Raw genomic sequence first — 22,311 nt, 5'->3', positions numbered from 1 at the left:
GGTTGGGTGTGTCACAAAATCCTCCTAAACTTATTGCTGACCATTTCTTGATTGTGTAGTGTGTTGATCCATTAACAGTGTTAGTCCCTGTTTGTCAAAAGTTCAAGGAAGAGAGTTAAGAAAATTAAAACGGTTAATCTAATTAGTTCATTTGTTAGTTTGAAAAGGTTAATTAGTTAATCCTTTAGGTAGAGTTTACTTCAATCATTGTGATCTTTTTAGTGATTGGGAATAATGAGAATTATAACTTTCTTTAATAAATTGAGGGGCTTTTTCTAAGTCCAACTAAATTGGTGAATTAGCAAACCATTTTCTTTAAAGCTAACTCATTTTAACTCCTCTATTAGCACATTAGAAGAGGTTAACTCATTTTATCTTGTGTGTTGAATTTCTTTACTAGACTGGTGGTGCACGTGCATTGTGTTAGGACTCATATCCATGAGCCTACACTCTACTCTTGTTTTCATGATTTAACAAATAATTTATAATGTGTTTTCTAATGTTTGGTTTTGATTGATTAACCCAGATTGAATGATTCAAGAGCTATATTGTAAATGGAGCAAAAATACAAGTCAAGTCAAAATCCAAGATCAAGCTTCATGTGCAAACCAACTTGGTACACTAGTTTAAGATTTTTATATTGTGTGTAAATGCTTTAAGCTCAATATCACACACACACACAATTATTTATTTTGAGTAATTTTGATAAAATATTAAGTTATTAGTTTATAAACTTAAATATCTCTTTATACATCTTTTATTAAGTCTATAATATTATCTTAAAAGATTTCAAAACATTGTTAACTCAAAAGTCAAAAATCAAGAATTTTACATACACATCTATTTACAAGTTTTGCAAAACGTAGAGATTTCACAAACGGGAAATGATATTTGAAAATTTTCTTTTGTAACATGTTCATTTATATCTTTATAAATAATTCCCAAAATTTTATATTTTTTAGATTTTATTTGATATTTTTAAACAATGTTTAAAGCTGATGTTTATTGTTCAAATCAAGCCGTGTGCACGTTTTAAGTCGACTTGCTACAGTACCAAGTTGACTTATACTATATAAGTCGACTCATACCTGTCATAAGTCGACTTAAAATAGAGCCGTTGCACAATAATGACTATTTTCCAGATTTTATTATTTTTGTGATTTTTTTTTTTTTGTTTTTGCTAGTTTCTTGGGCTTAGTTCTTCTACACTATATATACCCCTTTGTATTAAACACTCCAACTACTCAAGAAAGTTTTAAAACAATTTTAACAAGGGTTTAAGTTTGTTTAAGAGCTTTTAAGTGATTTCAAGTTTGGTTTTTTGAAGAAACTTTCACAAGAGGAGAAGATTGATTCTTTCATGTTTGAGCTTCAATTCCATCACTCTATCACTCTTGTTATTTCAGAGAAGTTTTCTCTAAACTCAATTCTAGCTTTACATATTTATTTGTTAATTATCACTTTTATTTAAGCTAGATCTTATATTGAGTTTAGTTTTCATTATTGTTCATATTATTTCACACACACCCATATTTGAGCTTGAGTGTTTTTACATACAATTCATTTGGGTTGTGAGTGTGATTGAGCAAGCTTAATGTCATTCTCAAATTGTATTGGAGAATAAATCATTTTATTTGTACTTAATTGTTGGGAGTTCACTTTGTAATACACAAGTACACCGAGAGGAGTGTGTGGTGAGAGACGAGGTCGATTCCAAGACCAACACTTAGATGGCGTAGTGTGTGATTGCATTGTGTATATTATAAACGTTTGTTGGTAAGCATTAAAAACCGATTGTGAATGTTTTTGGTGATCGTTGAAAATCGGTTGTGATAGTGGTGTTCTCCCCGGGAGTGGGGAGCAGAGACGTAGGTCAAGAGTGACCAAACTCCATGATCATATCGTGTGTTTGTGTTTTCTATTTGCGCACTATCTATTTTGCATTTCAATTCATGTTTATATAGCCTCTTGTTTATATTACTTATTCTTTCTCATAATTTGTTGTACATCATACTTGCAAGAATAAATTATTAATTAATTTTAATTTGGCATTAATATCGGATTAGATTAGCATATACCCTATTCACCCCCCTCTAGGGTAATTTCATATTGCACGTGATCAAATATCTTGATTGTTTCCTTTAATTTTATATATTTGTTATAACTCAATTGCAAGATTACTTATCTATGAGGAACTCGACATGATAATGGATGTGCGTACTTTCATAAACATGGCCTAATACATCTTTAGAACAACATCCTCTTAGAGATTTTTATCATTACTAGATATATCTACGAATTACACTAGAACCACCTGAAAATTTATAAAATTATAAAAACCTCAAGAGTTTTGAAAATTGCAAAAAATACCTTGGAAATTGAAAAAATTACAAGTACACATGAAAATTTTGAAGATATTTGAAATTTCAAAAACTTTCAAACATTTCATTGAAAATCAAGGCATTGCAAAAACTCCCCTAAAAATTTGACTTTTTTGGGTGTTTTTACACTTTTCTAAACTTTAACAGTTTTTTTACCAACAACTTTCAAATTTATGGATTTTCAACAACCTTTTGTGACCTTAATTTTTTTGTAAATTTTAAATTTTTTAGGGTTTTTGTAATATTTAAAACTTTTTAAATATTTTCTACAAATTTTAAATTTTTCGGGAGTTTAGGAGTTGTTTGTAATTCCTATATTTTTAGTGTACTATTTGTAGATTTAAAATTCTCAGGGTAATCTTTTTTCTAAATTTTGAGTTCTAAGTATTCTTTTACAATTTTTGAATCTTTCGGGGTGTTTTCTAAAGATTGTAAATTGTTTAACTAGTTTATTTCTCTAAGCGTGTTAACTAAATCCATCTCCACATAAAACCAAACTACTATACAATTTATCTAAAAAAATTTTGCATACATAAACAACTGTTGTGAATAATTGATATGCATACTTCTGTAAAACTGTGGCCTCTTGAGAACAACTTCCTCTTAAAGATCTTCATCATTGCTTGACATATCTGTGCAGTACATTATAAACACACTAAAAGTTTAGAAAACTATAACAAACACCGTCAAAGTTTTAAAAATTAAAAAAATGTCCTAAAAATTCAAAGAATTACAAATATACGCTGAAAGCTTCAAGACTTTCAAACATTGTATTGAAAATAAAAAATCGCAAAATTCTCCCTAAAATTTACAATTTTTAATGTTTGAGGTTTTTTGCAATTTACAAATCTTTTAGTGTACTATTTGTAGGATTGTAATTTTCAGGAAGTGTTCATAAATTTTGAAGCTTTAGGGGTGTTTTTGTAAGTTTGGATATTTTGTTCACATGAAATTGGGATAATTAGGTTTGAAGTTTGAAATTGTTCATTTGGTGTAATTAGAATATTTAAAATTTTAGTTTACACAGGAATAGGATAAGAAGATTAATATAATATCTAAAAAAAGTTAAGAGTAATACTCACCATAGAAAACTTTTCTTAAACTCAAACTTTTAAAGGAAGTGTGATACCTGTGAAATTATTCCTATTTATAAATTAATCCATGAAATAATAGACAAACCAAAAAAAGCTAAAGCCTACAAATAAGCCCCTAAAAATATAAACTTTACAAACCACCCCTTAAAATCTAAAATACAAACAAGCCCTCTTAAAAAATTGAAAATTGTAACCGAACCATAAAATTCAGAAGTTACAAATAATGATCTTAAAAGTTTGAATGTTACAAGTAGCTCCATGCAAAAGACGAAATTTACAGACAACCTCTTTTGAAATTTGAACAATACAAACAAGCACCTCAGAAGTCTGAAAAATACATACAAAAACCTAAAAATTATAAACATCCACGTGCGAACATGGGCAAGACAATTGTATCATTGATAAAATTTGAGTTTTTAAAAGAGTAGATATTAAAAATGGATGTTTGTAAAGACTTATAATTCTAGATGAGCTTAAATGTAATTAAATATTAGCTTGCGATGGGAATTTTGTTTAGTTTAAAGTGGAAAAACTTTTTAAGGACTATATTACCCATATTTTTTTTGATATTACATTCTAATAGTAACTAAACTAAATTAATTATCATTGTTAATTAATTATATTATATGTCACTTTAAATTTGTATAATTTGGTCTCTAAAACTACCAACGTTATTGTAAAACTCTACATCAAACTAACTATTAGTAATGTATTATAATATATTAATAGATAATTGTATGTTAATAAAGTATTTATGAAAAGAATAGAAAGCATAGAGTTGTCCTATAATTATATCATGACACTCATTTAGGAAAATTACAAAGAGCATTCTTATGTTTAGGTAACAAGACAGAAGGTACAAGTATAAAATTTTAGAAAACATTAGGATATTTAAGTATCGCAAGATACACTATCTTAACTTTTAAAAAAAGTGTAGCAAGCTACAAATAGAGGTATATAAGTATAATTTTGGTAAACTATAAGCTATATAAGTTCAGTTAAGCCTAAAAAAGATTTGAAATATTTGTTATCCACAAACAATAGTATATGATCCTTTTGATAAATAATATCCATAATATAATATGACGCCACATGCATAGCCTATATTTATATAGTAAAGGAGATGAGGATAAATTAAAGCATCATATTCTGAATGAGTCTGAAGATTTTGAATTATTTCTTAAAATTATATACTTCACTTAGAAAACTTCAGAAATGCTTTCAAAGAACTACTACAAAGTGTTTGAGATCGGATAAATATTGAACAAATAAAATCCATGATTTCAAATTGTAAAAATCAGGGATATGTATATAATATTAGGTGTCATATGAGATAATATCCATACATAACATGACATTGTAATATGTATTCTAACATATTAATGAATTTTAAACATAAGAATTTGCATCAAGATATATGCTTAAGATTTAGGGAGCTGAGAGTGGGGAGATTTGGGAGAAGAATTATGGTATTTGTGTGTTTTGTCGGCTTCGATTTTGTTTCCCAAACACGATCCAAACCCAAGACTACACAATCAAATTAAAAATGACACAATTTTCTCGATATCTTCAAAGGGATATATCAACCATATTTTCGATAGCGGTCAATATCAAAAAATCACCAAAAAAAGAAAACAGTATAAAATATTATCGAGATAAAGTCTTTAACTCGAATATTAACTGATACAGCAATATATCCATCGATATATAATACAATATCTGTAAGGGCAAATATGTAAATATTATTTAGATATTAGTTCATTGACTTTAAACGTCCAATAATTCTATGTTATTCCCTCAAAATTTTAAAATTGCTCATTACTTTAGTTACTAATATTAAATTATTAAAGTTTTGACAGATAAATTATAAATAAGTCATATTTAAAAGAAGAACTAATTTTTAAAAAAAACCCTCTTAATTATGGGGATTGTCTTAAAAACCCACTCAACTAATTCAATTTGACAAAACCTTCTTATTCTAGGGGGCGTTATAAATAACCCCACTCAATTTTGGTGCAATTTTAGAAAATATCTCTCAACTATAGCGTGTCTCATAATAACTCCCCTAATCTTTTACACTTCTATCAACAAAAACCCTTAACGTAGTTACTTCAATATGTGATGGGGAGGAGGGGCGGAGTGGGTTGACATGCCTCCCATAGTTGATGGGGAGTTTTCTAAAATTAAACCTTAAACAAAAGCACAACTTAAAGCACATGTAACATTAATCTTATAGGAGTGGAGTTTATAGCAAGTCTATCACTCAATGAACTTATTTGGGTTATTTGTCCTTAAATTTATCCTACACATTAACTCTGAAAATCTTTTGCTATAAGAATCTCTAAGAGAAATTTAATATTTATTTTGGATAGGTATTCCTTCTGATTCTCTTTGTCTTTCAGAATTTGTAATAAATTATTTGACAAAATAAATTAAGTTGTCATTTTATATTATTCGCATTCTTATAAACTTATGAAGCTCATAGCTTGGATATAAATATTATTGTAGAGATTGTATTCCTCTAACTTCTTACGCTAAAACTTTGAATGTTGTTTGATATTGGATAAATAACAATTATTTTGTTAAAATACAATCAATATGAATGCATACTATGTATAAATTATTCTTAGACTATATTTTATAATTTTCTAAAACTAGAGTGTAATCACTTTGACAAATCAATTAGTAATTGGGAAGATGTAAAAAGAGTACAACATCATATTTTAGAATTGATCACATAATTTATATTTTTTTCTTAATTGAATTTGCACATTCTATTAGAAAATTCTAGAAAACATTCTTGAATATCTATAATGGTCGGTCGCCGAATAAATAACAAAAAAAATAAACAACAAGTGGAAGTAATTTTTTTATAACTGAAAATGACTAGATAAAACCAACTATTTTTCTTTAATAAATTCAAGAATTTATTTATTTTTTAATAACAATAGTTTTCTAGTATTGGTCCCTTACATCATTAATATTTAGAAATTATACATTTAAATTACTAATCAATCTTAAATTATTAATATTTTAAGGCTTTAAGCATAACTATTTTTCTAGAAGACAATGTTAAAGCCGCACATAGAAATATCTAAAAAAATTAATATATTATGATAAATTTTAAAGTTTTTTGCAACCATGTTGTAGTAAATAAATAAACTTAAAGTAAATAACTAAATTATCTGACCACGTGCAATGCACGTGTATTCCACCTAGTATATATATATATGAGTGAATAGAAAGTTTGGTGGACAAAGGCCTCTTGTCCACTTAAATTGATATAAGTTCACCTCTCTCTCTCTCTCTCTCTCTCTCTCTATATATATATATATATATATTATATATAATATATATATATATATATCGATATTTTATACTATATCTATTATAACTATTTTATATGTCTAAGGTTGACTTCAATTGGCTCTCCATCTAAGGACACGCGATTGAGTCGTACGTTAAAAAACTCTAAAATGAATCTGATCCTCCATTCAAATCAAGCCCAAAAAACAAATCCTCATCCAAATTTTTAGACGCATTCTTCCTTCTCCTCTACCTCCTTCTCTCCTCCACAGTATGCTCTGCTCTCTCCTTCGCGTTAGCGCGCGCGTCACTGAGTGTCAGCTCCCAAGAGCGACACTTGTTTGACCGATTTCACACGCGATCGTGCGCTCGTCTCCCTCCTAGATCATTCGGCCAAGGTCCCCCCGGTGCGAGTCAGAAGATGGCGATACGACAGATCGCGGCTTGCGACCTTAGTATTATGTCTGCGCTTCAAACGGTCCTCCTTCAACAATATAATGAGGTGCACCGCTCCGCGCTCCAGTCCCGCGTCTCCTCTCCTCGTCTTCGCACTGTGCCTTGATCGCCATCGTCAAGACCCATTGCGCGTGGGTTCATTCGGCCCTCATGCCATCGAGATTCCCTCCACCCCCTCGCTCATGCTTGGTTTAGGACGCGAGCCGCCACCTTCGGAGCTCACCACCCGTGAGACACTGTCATCGCCACCGAACCTCGAGTTCCCCTTCACGTCGAGGAGGACCCACGTTCACCGCCATCCACGATCCGTCGAGTTCCTCTCCTCCATCTCCTCCTCCTTTGCCACAGCCCGCTCGCAATCGCTGCTGCCGGAACTCACCTCGACCTTTAGTAGGGGGCACGTACTCATTTCTCACACTTAAGCATGTCCTAGAGGTTTTTAGTAGCATTTCTGGGTAGGTGGTTAATCCTAGCAAATGCTCAGTTTTTCTAGCACGGGTGGATGGCTAAGTGTGATATACTCAATGCTTTAGGTCATACTGAGTGTCTTCACCATTCGGTTATTTGGGTGTTCTTTTGGTGTGTAAAAGATTTTCATTTCAGAATTGTTCTCCACTATTATTTTGGTGTGTAAAGGACTTCCATTTTAGAATTGTTCTGCATTATTATCTAAATTAGCTTCTCAGTTTCAAGCTTGACAGAGTGTGAAGCTGTCTTATGCAGGGAGACTTCAATTGTTGAGGAGTGTTACTTTTGACACACTTGTTTTCTGGACTTATAATTATACACTTCCAAAGAAAGTGTTGCACATGATTGATTGATGATATGAGTAGAATGTTCCTTTTGGCAGGTTCTCATGAAGACAAAAAAGTGCCACTATTTGCTTGGGAGAAATTGTGTCAGGATATCAAATGTGGAGTCAATTGGAGTTTTGCTACTGGGTTAAAGCTGTCATGTTATTCATGTAAAGAAAGAATTACTATGGATCAAATGGATCCATGGTAATTATTTAAGAGGAACTACCATTTGGAATGCTTTATCGAGAGTCAATGACACTTGGATGTGGAAGCAAGTGCTTAAAGTAAGAGATAAAACAATTACAATGTGGGGTTTTACAGAGAATGTTATTGCTGAGCTAATTGCTTGGTCTTACCAAGGAAAATTCAAGATGGTAGCAGCTATGTACAATAATTTTGCAGAGTTGATAATGTGGTTATATGGATTAATCATGTGTTTCGATATAATGTGATAATTTAAGCCAAAGCTATGTACATATGGATGCAATTATGTGTTCTTTAAGCCGTGTGTACCTTAAGTTTACGAGTTGGTAATGTGGTTGTATGAATTAATCATGTGTTTCAGTATAATATGAGTACAAAAATTTCCAGAACAATGAGTTACAAAACTTGAATAAGTAGGTGCAAAACTAGGCTAAAGAGGTACAAAACTTGAATAAGTAGGTACAAAACTTTTTGTCCAGAACAATGAGTTACAAAACTTGCATAAGTGGGTACAAAATTAAGCTAAAGAGGTACTAAATTTGAATAAGTGGGTACAAAATTTTTTATCTAGAATAATGAGTTACAAAACTTGCATAAGTGGGTACAAAAATTTTTTTCAGTACAATGAGTTATAAAAGTTGAATAAGTGTGTACAAAATTGAGCTAAGGAGTTATAAAACTTGAATAAATGGGTACAAAACTAGGCTAAAGACTTATAAAACTTGAAATAAGGGGTTACAAAATTTTTTCCAGAACAATGAGCTACAAAACTTAAATAAGTAAGTATAAAACTAAGCTAAAGAGTTGCAAAACTTGAATAAGGGGGTACAAAATTGAGCTAAAGATGTACAAAATTTGAATGAGTGGGTACAAAACTTGCATAAGTGGGTACAAAATTGATCTAAAGAGATACGAAACTTGAATAAGTGGGTATAAAAATTTTTGTCAAGAACAATGAGTTACAAAATTTGTATAAGTAGCTAAAGAGCCTAGAACTAACATGAATTTAACAATGAGGTACAAAATGTGCCTAAGTAGGAACAAAATTTGAATAAGTGGGTACAAAACTTGAATAAGTGGGTACAAAACTAGTTTTTTCAGAACAACGAGGTACAAAACGTGCTTAAGTAGGTATAAAACTTGACTAAGTGGGTATAAAACTTGAATAAGTGGGTACAAAACTAGAACTAACGTACCGTGGGTTAGAACTAACATGTCGTGGGTTAGAACTAACATAAGAGCCCAAGAGCCTTGAACTAACATGAATTAGAACTAGAACTATCGTGGGTTAAAACTAACATAAGAGTCCAAGAGCCTAGAACTAACATGAATTTAACAATGAGGTACAAAATTTGAATAAGTGGGTTTTAAAAAATTTGAATAAGTTGGTACAAAACTAGAATAAGTGGGTACGAAATTTAACAGTAAGGTACAAAACGTGCCTAAGTAGGAACAACCCTTGAATAGGTTCGTACAAAACTTGAATAAGTGAGTACAAAACTAGTTTTTTCAGAACAATGAGGTACAAAACGTGCTTACATAGATACAAAACTTGACTAAGTGCGTATAAAACTTGAATAAGTGGGTACAAAACTAGAACTAACATGTCGTGGCTTAGAACTAACATGTCGTGGGTTAGAACTAACATAAGAGCTCAAGAGCCTTGAACTAATATGAATTAGATCTAGAACTAACGTGCCGTTGCTTAGAACTAATATGTCGTGGGTTAGAACTAACATGCCATGGGTTAGAACTAACATAATAGCCCAAGGGCGTAGAACTAACATGAATTAGAACTAGAACTAACGTGTCGTGGGTTAGAACTAACATGTCATAGGTTAGAACTAATATGACGTGAGTTAGAACTAACATAAGACCCAAAGGCCTAGAACTAATATGAATTTAACAATGAGGTATAAAATTTGAATAAGTGGGTACAAAACTTGAATAAGTGGGTACAAAATTTAACAATAAGGTATAAAACGTGCTTAAGTAGGAACAAAACTTGACTAAGTGGGTACAAAACTTGAATAAGTGGGTACAAAACTAGTTTTTTCAGAACAATGAAGTACAAAACGTGCTTAAGTAAGTACAAAACTTGATTAAGTGGGTATAAAACTTGAATAAGTGGGTACAAAACTAGGACTAACGTGCCCTGGGTTAGAACTAATATGCCAAGGGTTAGAACTAACATGTCGTGGATTAGAATTAACATAACAGCTCAAGAGCCTTGAACTAACATGAATTAGAACTAGAACTAACGTGCTATAGGTTAGAACTAAAATGCCGTGGGTTAGAACTAACATAAGAGCCTAATAGCCTATAACTAACATGAATTTAATAATGAGGTAAATAATTTGAATAAGTGGGTATAAAATTTAAATAAGTGGGTACAAAACTAGAATAAGTGGGTACAAAATTTAATAATGAGGTACAAAACTTGCCTAAGTAGGAACAAAACTTAAATAAGTGGGTACAAAACTTGAATAAGTGGGTACAAAACTAGTTTTTTCAGAACAATAAGGTTCAAAACATGCTTCAGCAGATACAAAACTTGACTAAGTGAGTACAAAACTTGAACAAGTGGGTACAAAACTATCACTAATGTGCCGTAGGTTAGAACTAACATGCCATGCGTTAGAACTAACATGTCATAGGTTAGAACTAACATAAGAGCCCAAGAGCCTAGAACTAACATGAATTTAACAATGATGTATAAAAAATTTGAATAAGTGGGTATAAAAATTAAATAAGTGGGTACAAAACTTGAATAAGTGTGTACAAAATTTAACAATGAGGTACAAAACGTGCCTAAGTAGGAACAAAACTTGACTAAGTGGGTACAAAACTTAAATAAGTGGGAACAAAACTAGTTTTTTCAGAACAATGAGGTACAATACGTGCTTAAGTAGATACAAAACTTGACTAAGTGGGTACAAAACTAGAACTAACATACCGTGGGTTAGAACTAACATGTCGTGGGTTAGAACTAACATAAGAGCCCAAGAGTCATGAATTAACATGAATTAGAACTAGAACTAACGTGTCTTGGGTTAGAACTAACATAAGAGCCTAAGAGTCTAGAACTAACATGAATTTAACAATGAGGTATAAAATTTGAATAAGTGGGTACAAAATTTGAATAAGTGGGTACAAAACTAGAATAAGTGGGTACAAAATTTAACAATGAGGTACAAAACGTGCCTAAGTAGGAACAAAACTTAAATAAGTGGGTACAAAACTTGAATAAGTGGGTACAAAACTAGTTTTTTCAGAACAATAAGGTACAAAACATGCTTCAGTAGATACAAAACTTAACTAAGTGGGTACAAAACTTGAATAAGTGGGTACAAAACTATCACTAATGTGCCGTGGGTTAGAACTAACATGTCATGCATTAGAACTAACATGCCGTCGGTTAGAACTAACATAAGAGCCCAAGAGCCTAGAACTAACATGAATTTAACAATGAGGTATAAAATTTGAATAAGTGGGTAGAAAATTTAACAATAAGGTACAAAACGTACCTAAGTAGGAACAAAACTTGACTAAGTGGGTACAAAACTTGAATAAGTGGGAACAAAACTAGTTTTTTCAGAACAATGAGGTACAATACGTGCTTAAGTAGGTACATAACTTGACTAAGTGGGTACAAAACTAGAACTAACATGTTGTGGGTTAGAACTAACATGTCATAGGTTAGAACTAACATAAGAGCCCAAGAGCCTTGAATTAACATGAATTAGAACTATAACTAACGTGTTGTGGGTTTGAACTAACATAAGAGCCTAAGAGCCTAGAACTAACATGAATTTAACAATAAGGTATAAAATTTGAATAAGTGGGTACAAAACTAGAATAAATGGGTACAAAATTTAATAATGAGGTACAAAACGTGCCTAAGTAGGAACAAAACTTGAATAAGTGGGTACAAAACTTGAATAAGTGGTTACAAAACTAGTTTTTTTAGAACAATGAGGTACAAAACGTGCTTAAGTAGGTACAAAACTTAATTAAGTGGGTACAAAACTTGAATAAGTGGGGGTACAAAACTAGAACTAACGTGTCATGGGTAAGAACTAACATACCGTGGGTTAGAACTAACATAAAAGCCCAAGAGCCTAGAACTAACATGAATATAACAATGAGGTACAAAATTTGCATAAGTGGGTACAAATTTTAAATATGTGAGTACTAAATTTACCAATGAGGAACAAAACGAGCCTAAGTAGGAACAAAACTTGACTAAGTGGGTACAAAAGTTGAATAAGTGGGTACAAAACTAGTTTTTTTAGAACAATGAGATACAAAACGTGCTTAAGTAGGTACAAAACTTGCCTAAGTGGGCACAAAACTTGAATAAGTGGGTACAAAACTAGAACTAATGTGCCTCTCGGCAATAAAAATTGCCTTTTATCCCTGCACAGCAACTTGGAAAAATAGCTTAAGGTTCCATCTGTGGTAAGGCAGGCTGACTCCCCTAGGGTCCAGCCGACTCAATCCATATTCCAGCTGACCTAGCCGACTCCCTTAGGGTCCAGCCGACTCAGTCCTCTTGAAGCCGACTCGAATGTGGCCGAGACCCCCTCGTCGACTCAAAGGATGGTGTCAGTCCGCCCTTCGAAGACCGAAGTGGCCAAGAACACCTCGTCGACTTGAAGGTGGCCGAGCCCCCCTCGTCCACTCGAAGGGCAGTGTCAGACAAGACCCTCAAAGTCAACAACTCGCCGACCTCAGGACGACACCTCAAGTGCTCGAAACCCCCTATGACTATTCTCCCTCACCTCAGAGACCTCGAGATGAGACCAGAGAGCCGAGACCTCTCGTGTTGACTCAAAGGGTGACCTTAGCTGCCTCGAAGTTCAAGACCACGAGACTAAGGGGACGAGACTCCCTGTGCCGACTCGCCCTTACCTTAAAGACCTCAAGACGAGACCCCAAGCTGATACCTCTCATGTCGACTAGAAGGGGGACCTTAGTCGACTCAAGCCCCGAGACCCTGTGCCGAGACCACTCAATGGACTCAACTAGAAGGGGGACCTTAGTCGACTCAAGCCCCGAGACCCTGTGCCGAGACCACTCAATGGACTCAAAGGGCGGCCTTAGTTAACTCCTCTTCCCATAGTCGAATCGCCAAGAGTCCCTTCACTTCGAAGACCAAATGGCCGAGACCCTTCGTGTCGACTCGAAGGGTGGTGTCAGTACGCCCCATTAGACGATGCCCCCCCCCTTTCGACACGAAGAGAAGAGCGGACTCTGTCGACCCGGAGTCAAGTACCACTAGCTCGCTAGCACGAGTTGGGGGGACCACCTACCAACATTCAACTCGACCATCTCGACAGCACGAGTTGGGGTCCCACCTGAACATTGGGCTCACCCGTACGAGCTAAGATCACTAGCCCTACCTGTTTAGCCAACTCGCCAACGCCGCCTATTTGGCTAACCCGACTGCATGGATCAGACCCGCCAGAAGTCGACTCACCAGCACGAGTCTGACCTCGCCAGCACTTTTGACAACGGTCCATTTAGGATATGGGAACAATCACATCAGTGGTCATATTCTACGAATCAAGGAGGATAGCATGGCAGCCCTCACCTAGGCATGGCCATATCCCACAGTTCAAGGAACTCTCCTACTCTACAAATAGCTATTGATGGCTACAAGAAGAGGGCGGCTAACAGGACCGTCTAGGTGGTCACATCCCATAGCTAGGGCAACTGTTAGGCCCCTAGGTGGTCACATCCCACAGATAGGACGCCTGGTAGTAGTCAAATCCCACAAATCAAGGGATGGATCATGCTATCCCTTGCCTATTTAAAGCTACCTTCACACAACGTGAAGGAGGCCTTTTTTTCTTGCTTTCATGGGGACCTGACCATTGAGGCTGAAATCGAACTAGGGCTTAGCATATTTCATTCTGAAGGCTCTTCGAAGAAAGACTTAGGGCTGTTGCTGCTAAAATTAAACCGAACCTGTTGGCATTTGATTAGTCTGCTTGGTAGAACACTCTTGGCTATAAGCTTAGATTGTTGAAGTAGACTCGATCTGAACTCTCAAATCTGAGGCTCTTTGCCTCAGCAAACTATTGCATTGTAGCCCTCTCTAAGCTTCCGGCCTTGATATTTATAAAGCTCGGGTAGTTGACTTCTGACAGTCGAGCAGCCGACTGACAAGCACAAGCAATTTTTTTGGTCTCGGGTAGACTCGAACCCAATCACATTGGAGCTTCTACTGCGTACTAAATCTCCAACCGCAATGTCGATCGTATCGTCCACGGGAAGCAAACTCGACACAAGCATCGAGGGAGGCATCCTATTACTACCAAAGAACTCACGTTAAATAAGAAGAACCTTCTCTTCGCTTCTATTGTAAATCCGGATTTCATTGATTTGTAGCAAACACACAGATAATACAAATCTCATATCGAGACCTGAATTTTACACCATACAGAAGATGGTGACCATAGTGGGAGCAACCGTTTCTTCAACCAAAATGGTGGTAGCGTAGTACGATAACATTGCGGAAGGGATGACCGTCGAATCAATCGTGATTGAATTCGACCAAGCTAAGTACTAGGAGTACTTATCTTCCTCCTCCTCTAGCGGTAAGGCTTCTCGCTGATACTGCAGAGTCGTGCATATGGCCCGGACTATCACACCCTGCTTCCCAAAATAGTAGGAAATCAGAACGTGAAAAAGTCCGTAACGTATTAGATTAAGGAGAATAAATAAAAATAAATATTTTTCCTTAACCTAATACACTAAGCGTCAAGAAATAAATACAAAAGCATAGGTCCCCGATCACAGATAACACGAATATAATGAACAACTCAGAATGGAAAAGAGACATATCACAAATAGAATATCATCCGAGATACAGAGTTTGGGTCAAACATGCCCTTATTACAAAACAGTCCAAATAAGTACTAAAGGAATATGAAAATACATCGTTCAACAGGAATAGAAAGGAAGTACTGTAAAAAAATAAACTAAGGATCATCGAATAACTAAGGAAATAGCTAAGCTTCAACTTGTTAATCTGCTCCGTCTGCAAGGCACGAGGCTATCCGTCTCCTAAATCTGACGTACACCAGAGAAAATAGGTGTACTCACTGTGCATGGTACACGACAAGATCCCACAGAGAGAAGTAGAAACGATCGAACGACCAAGGCAAAAACAATAATAATAATAATAATAGAAGCATGCTACTGGAATACTAATAATCGGAATGCAATCTATCACTAGAATATAATAATCAGAAGAATCTAAGAAAATCAACCAAGTAACAAGATCATGCAGCTAGCGATCAGAATAATCATCCAAGTAACAAGGTCATACAACTAGATGGAATTAATACTTAAAAATCTACAACAAGAGACATAGTACGTCGAGCGAAATAATCCAAACAAGAAAACCCTCATGTATATATCATATGTCTCAAATTGTAGATAATTAAATATTAATCCAAATCTATGTATGAAAAGAAATATAACTGGCCTACATCTCACAAGAATTTATACTTAGTCAAGAACGAGGTCATGTAACTAGCGATCCTAAAACAGGTCACTGGTCCACATCTCACACAGAGTCCACGCTTATATCATCGGATAACTGACTGTTAACAAATCTCATACGTGCATCCAATACCTCTACACAACTCGATCAGAGGACTACACGCAATCTAATTTCTGCCTGGTCCGGACTCAAGCTAAACTCGGGTGAATATCAAACTCATGGACCAAAGTAGCGACACCAATCCATTTTGACCCAACAAACCAACCCCAATGGCGACACCAATCCATTCGTGCGAACCTGGAAGATATATCAATAGCCTTATCCGATTACATGAACCAAGACTTCCCTATCCCAACTCTTCTCGCTTTTCTAAGTCAACAACAAAATCCACACTAGATTTCTGGTTTACCTCCTAAATTCAGTTAACACATCTATACATGTCACTAAATCTGTTCATGATGCACGAGGCCCTAAGTCATGGACTACTAATGGTTCTCAATCACAACAAGTAATAACAAATACAACTGATCATGTACAATAATATCATGGCATATCGAATATATTAAAATAAAGATCGTAAAACATGAAATATAATCATGAACAGTAAAAACATGAATGCAGTCCGGTTTTATTAATATCTTGTTATTCGAACTTCTAAACTACTCATAAAAATTGTTCGCAGCTAGTTTACACCTAATATAACTATGTTAAAAGGAAATCGGAAACCGTGATTATTTTGCACATGAAATGTCGCGGTCAACAACCATCAATCACACGATCATAAATTAAATTAATTCAAAATAAATAATTCTTTTACAAAATAAATTCCTTTTAAATTATCTCTCACCATAATTATTCTAAAAATAATCTCTTAAATTATTAAATTCATAAATTCATAAATTCAAAATAATCTTTTTACAAGATAAATTATTATTAATTCAAAATAGTCTATTTTTCCAAAATAAATTCTTTTCTCATTATAATAATAACTCTAAAATAACTTTTAAAATATTCTTTTTATTTCTTTTTCAAAAACATCTCATAATTAATTATAATCTAATTTTCAACATACCCGATCATCTGATATAGCATCAATTCACAAAATATAACCACAACAATATTAAATATCATTCATCAATAATCTCACGCAGATAATAACAATATACACGCTACAGCAAAATCTAAAAATTGAATGACGAGTCAAAGAATATCGGGATCTTGCTTACGAGGTACGTCGAATGAAATGACAGCCGTCAGTGTGACGTGTCGGCGTTAAAGGGTGACGGATCTGAACGGCGATGTCGGCGGAGGTCACGTGGATGGGGCAGAGATCATGGACGGTGGTAGATTTGAGGGCTGGTGTGGGTGGAAGTGGCGCTGAGGTAGGGTAGCGGCACGAGGTGAGGCAAGAGAGGCAGCGGTGGGGACTCAAGAGGAGGGAGGGTTTTGGTCGGAGGCGGGCGTCGGGGAGCTCGAGACCGGATCTGGGCATAGAATGTGGTGGCGTTCGACTGAGGGCGGCTTGGACGGGAGAGACGGAGGTAGGCTGAGCGGCGGCACCTACGGTGTGGGGCTAGTTGAGGGAGCTGGCGGGTGTGGGAGAGAGGGTCTGGTCGGGGGAGGGCGAGGCTGACAGGGTGAGCCGGAGGCTGTGGGCTGCAGGCGCAGCTTGTGTGGTGATGAGGGATGAAGAGGCAGGAGGCGAGCGGCGGCTTAAGGCGTGTGAGGGCGAGAGTCGGGGGGAGAGAGAGAGGTAGATGGGGTGCAGGAGGATGGCCGGAGTTAGAGGCGAAGAAGATGAGAGAGAGACAGAGAGAGAGAAGAGAGAAGATGAAGAGAGAGAGAGAGAGAGAGAGAGAGAGAGAGAAGAAGAGAAAGAGAGGGAGGGTGGCCGGCGGTTGCGGGGGTGGTGGCAGGCGGAAGCGGCGGCGGGTAGGGGACGGCAGTTGATCAGATGATGGGTAAGGAAAGAGAGGAGAGAGAGAACACGGCGGCGTGAAATGTGAACATGAGAAGTATATATATATATATATATATATATATATATATATATATATATATATGAGAGAGAGAGAGAGAAAATTAGGGTTTAGGGAATTAAACAAAATTAATTAATAAAAAAATAATTACTTATATGTAAAATAAAATAATTATGAGATAAATATCTACAAAATAAAACATACCAGTTGTACTAGTACAACAAACTATACGCAATAGTAAAAATAATACAACTAATTGTATAATTAAATAAGAATAATTAATAAAAAATAAAATTACTTACATTTTAAAATTAAATAATTATGGGAAAATTATCTATACAATAAAACGTACCACTTGTATTAGTACAACAGTTAATATGCAATAATAGTAATAATACAATAAATTATACAAAATAATACGTAATAATATCACAACATATTATACAAAATAATACGTAATAGTAAAAAATAATATAACGTATTATTAAAAATGATACGTAATAGTATCAATAATACAACGGATTAATTCCAGAATTTTTTTTACTAAACTAAGTTAATTTATAAATATCAAAATCATTTAAATAAATACAAAATTTAGATTTTTAAATCATAGAAATTTTTAGAAAATTGAGAAAAATATAGATACTCTTTTAAAAATAATAATTGAATATTTTAAAATATAGGAAAATTATTTTAACTAGTATCAAAAGTTCACGGTCATTATATTCTACCCTCCTTAAAACAAATTCCGTCCTCGGAATTAAACCCAATGACAGAGATATGGAACGAGAGTGGGTACTCGCAAATCAACGATATAAGAAACAATGGGAAGCTTCAGAGTCAAAGAGTTATAAAGCAAGAATGGAAGAAATAAGAACCTTGTCTAGTGTAGTAGAAGGAAAATACATCTAAGCTAGCACTCATAAACAAATCTTATCATAATATCATCAGGGAATACTAATAAGGAAAATCATATGCAAGTAAAACTGAGAATGAACAACTCTTACCGGTAATAACCTGGTCGTTCGCCTCAGCTTCCATAGCTAACATCATAAACGTCTAATGTGATAGTTGCTGCCTTCGTGCTTCCTAATAAACCTACTGCTGTGGAGGAAGAGGGCCTCCTTGAGGGTAGGGTCCGTGCTGAGCTGGAGCTACTGAGGCTGATCGAGGTAGAGCTGGAAGAGCTACTCGAACTAGAGGTTAGGGTAAGCTGGAATGCTGCCACTGCGGACAGTCCTGACTGACATGGTTGGGGGATCCACAGGCGTAGCACAGACAAAGATGCCTGCAACACTCCTACTGGATATGCCCAGCGTGTCCACAATAGAAACACTTCACTGAAGACTGGCCGCAGGTGTGAACTCCAGGGTGCTGATAGGGATGCACAGGAGGAAATGGTTGGTGCTGAGAAAACTACTGTCGCTGCGGAGCCTACTGCCTCGGAGGGGGACACTCAACATTTCTGGCTGGAGCTATTGGTGTTCTACTCTGAATCACATGTGGGTCTTCAGGTTCCTTCTGAACACTCTCGATCTCTCATGTTGCATCCAGTATGGTGTCGTGAGTCGCAAGTGCTCTTCCAGCTAGAGCAACCCTAATATACTTATCCTGACCCTTCTGGAACTGATGCCTCCTAATAGTAGGGTCGGTAACCAGGTGGAGAGCATATCAACTTAGGGAAGAGAACTTGGCTCCAAACTCATCAACTGATCGACCTCCCTGCTTGAGCTCAACAAATCTACGTAGGAGTTCATCATGAGCCGACTGAGGAAAACACTTCCTATTGAAGTTCTCTGTGAACGTCTTCCACGGGATTGGCCTCTCAAGGTGGATCTTCTCAGCTACCCAGTAGATCTAAGCGGTATTGGTAAGCTGGATATCCATAAGATCCACCCATTCAGCAGGGAAAATATAGGTCACCGTGAGGATGGTCTTAGTAACCTTCAAGAACTTCTCTACTGCTAGAGGTCCTTCAGCACCAGAGAAAGAAGGGGGGCACATACACCGGAACTCCCTAACACTAGACTCTAGACGAGGGGGGGTTGGTGTTGAGGCTTCCGCTGTAAGTGTCCAGCCAAGAACTACTGATTCGCAACCAATCCATGAATCATTGCTAGAAGTTGGTTCAGGTCCACTTCAGGCGGTGGGGCACTACTACCAGATGGATTACCATTGCTACGCGTACCCACCATGGTTTTGAAAGGAAAGTGAGGATCAAGAGGAAAACTAAGGTCAAAATCAAAACTAAAACTTAGTAAGATAGGAACTAAAACATAGTTCATTAAGATAATAGGATAATGGCTTAGTTGTAGTCTTACAGATGAAATATGATATACATCTAAATTGTCCAATATATTCTTACTAGTAAGGACTCGGGACCGAGACCTGCATAGGCCATCAAAAAAACCTGTCACACCCTGCTTCCTAAATACCGAGGAATCGGAATGTGAACAAGCCCGCGACGTATTAGAATAAGGAGAATAAATAAAAATAAACATTTCTCCGCAACCTAATACGCTAAGCGTCAAAAAATAAATGCAAAGGAACAGGTCCCCGATCACATATAGCAAGAATATAAAGAACAACTCAGAATGGAAAAGAGACATATCACAAATAGAATATAATCATGAACAGTGAAAACATGCATGCAATCCGGTTTCATTAATATCTTGTTATTTGAACTTCTAAACTACTCATAAAGATTATCCGTAGCTAGTTTACACCTAATATAACTATGTTAAAAGGAAATCGAAAACCGTGATTATTTTGCACTTGAAATGTCGTGGTCAACAACCATCAATCACACGATCATAAATTAAATTAATTCAAAATAAATAATTCTTTTGCAAAATAAATTCCTTTCAAATTATCTCTCACTATAATTATTCTAAAAATAATCTCTTAAAGTAATAAATTCATAAATTCAAAATAATCTTTTTACAAGATAAATTCTCATTAATTCAAAATAGTTTATTTTTGCAAAATAAATTTTTTTCTCATTATAATAATAAATCTAAAATAACTTTTAAAATATTCTTTTTATTTCTTTTTTAAAAACATCTCATAATTAATTATAATCTAACTTTCAACATAACCGATCATTAGATATAACATCAATTCACAAAATATAACCACGGTAATATTTAATATCATTCATCAACAATCCCATGTAGATAATAACAATATACACGCTACAGTAAAATCTAAAAATTGAATGACGAGTCAAAGAATATCGGGATCTTGCCTACGAGGTACGTCAAATGAAACAACGTTGTCGGTGCGGCGTGTCGGCGATGAAAGGCGACGGATCTGGACGGTGATGTCGGCAGGGATCACATGGATAGGGAAGAGGTCGTGGACGATGGTGGATCTGAGGACTGGCGCGGGTGGAAGCAACACTGAGGTGGAGAAACTCACGTGATGGAGCGAGAGAGCACGGTGCCGGTGTGGGGGATAGGATGGGAGGGAAGTGTTTGGGCAGCTAGAGCGGGCAGGGGTGAAGCTCGAGCCCAGGATCTGGGGTCGTCAGCTAGGCGGCCATTAGGTTAGGCGCTGCGTTCGAGCGAGGGCGACGTCCACTCTCACGAGAAGGAGGAGGAAGAGGTGACGGCCGGCTGGTCGGCGGCTGGTTTGAGGAGCTAACAGGTGTTGGGAGAAGAAGGTGTCTGGCAGGAGAGGTGGATGCTGAAACGGGGGTGGACCGCGAGGCTGTGGAGTCCTGTAGCCGGGCTTAGGGCGCGGGCGACCGAGGGCTATGAGGGCAGGAGGCCACGACGGGCTGGGGTGTGAGGGCGCAGAGCTCGCGGGGCGACAGAGAGAGAAAGAGAATGTGCAGGAGGAGCGGCGGAGTGAGAGCCAAAGAAAGATGAAGACATGAGGAGAGACGAGAGAGAAGAGAGAAGCACAGAGAGAGGAGGAGAGAGAGAGAAAGCGAGGGTGGCCGCGGTCAGAATTGCGAGCCTGTGCGACTGCCCAGGCGAAGAAGCGACAGCGGGTAGGGGCGGCCGGTCAAAAGGAGTTTTGGGCAGGGTGGGCAGTTGATCGAAGATGGGAAGGAAGAGAGAGTAGAGAGAGAACAACGGGCCAGCGTTGAAATGGTGAACAGTGAGAAGAAGAAAGAGTGATGTGGTGCTATATATATATAATTATATATCATTTAGTATTTACTTATATATAGATATATATATAATACTAGTTATATATATATATATATATTATATAATATAATATATATTATTAGAGAGAGAGAGAGAGAGAGCAGAGATGTATTAATGGTATCATTATATCATAGTGAGAGGATCCCCTCATATACAATGATGCTGCACATAATCTCCGCACCAAGCTGATAAAGTAGGAGAGAAGGAATCCTACATAAAACAACACTTGCGTAGAGATTGTGTCCCAGATCCATGGCTATATGAGAGCAATCCTCTTATTATGGAATATGATGACCGCATTAAATCTCATTATATTATACTATTAAATATATAATATATATAATATATAATATACATTATATATAATAATATATATATATATATATATATATATAGATATATATATATATTAGATATA

The sequence above is a fragment of the Asparagus officinalis genome, chromosome 10, assembly GCF_001876935.1.
Source record: "Asparagus officinalis chromosome 10, Aspof.V1, whole genome shotgun sequence".
Lineage (NCBI taxonomy): Eukaryota > Viridiplantae > Streptophyta > Magnoliopsida > Asparagales > Asparagaceae > Asparagus > Asparagus officinalis.
Note: the sequence above shows the minus strand (reverse complement) of the source record.